Below are 595 nucleotides of genomic sequence, written 5' to 3'. Positions count from 1 at the left end.
AAAAAAAAAAAAAAAATCCTCTTAAAGGATCGTTACGTCATTATATATATCCACAATTATGCATTTGCTTGGAATCAGATGTGAAATATTGATGAAGATGATGAAGAATCTATCATTCTTTCGTGTCTTTTACGATTAATTAAACGAATTGTTAAATATTTGAATTTAATTAGATAGTTTGGCATTTTTGACAGCTTGAAACTTTAGGATATATATTAATTTATAAACAATAATTTAAATTTGCATTAAATGAAACACAGAAGATTGAAATAGATTTTTCTCTCTCGATCTTTTTTCTTGTAATTTTTTTGTTTTTTTTCTTAATAATCATTGAAAGAATAATCATTGATTGTCATATTTCCAATATCGTATTACAATGTATCGTTAAATTATTATTATCATTGTATATTTCATCAACGATTAAAATTCTTGAACGATTAAGCAAAATGTGAAGGATTTTAAATAAATTTAAATATGATCCCTCTCGCTTCGAAATTTGCAATTATTAAAACATCAGGATCCCACAATTTCTCTTACAAGCCATCAAGATTAATCGAATTCGGGGAGGCGAACAATATAATTCCCTTTCGAATTA

Source organism: Apis dorsata, unplaced genomic scaffold, assembly GCF_000469605.1.
Source record: "Apis dorsata unplaced genomic scaffold, Apis dorsata 1.3 scaffold_295, whole genome shotgun sequence".
NCBI lineage: Eukaryota > Metazoa > Arthropoda > Insecta > Hymenoptera > Apidae > Apis > Apis dorsata.
The sequence above is the reverse complement of the archived record's forward strand: the minus strand, read 5'-3'. Positions refer to the sequence as shown.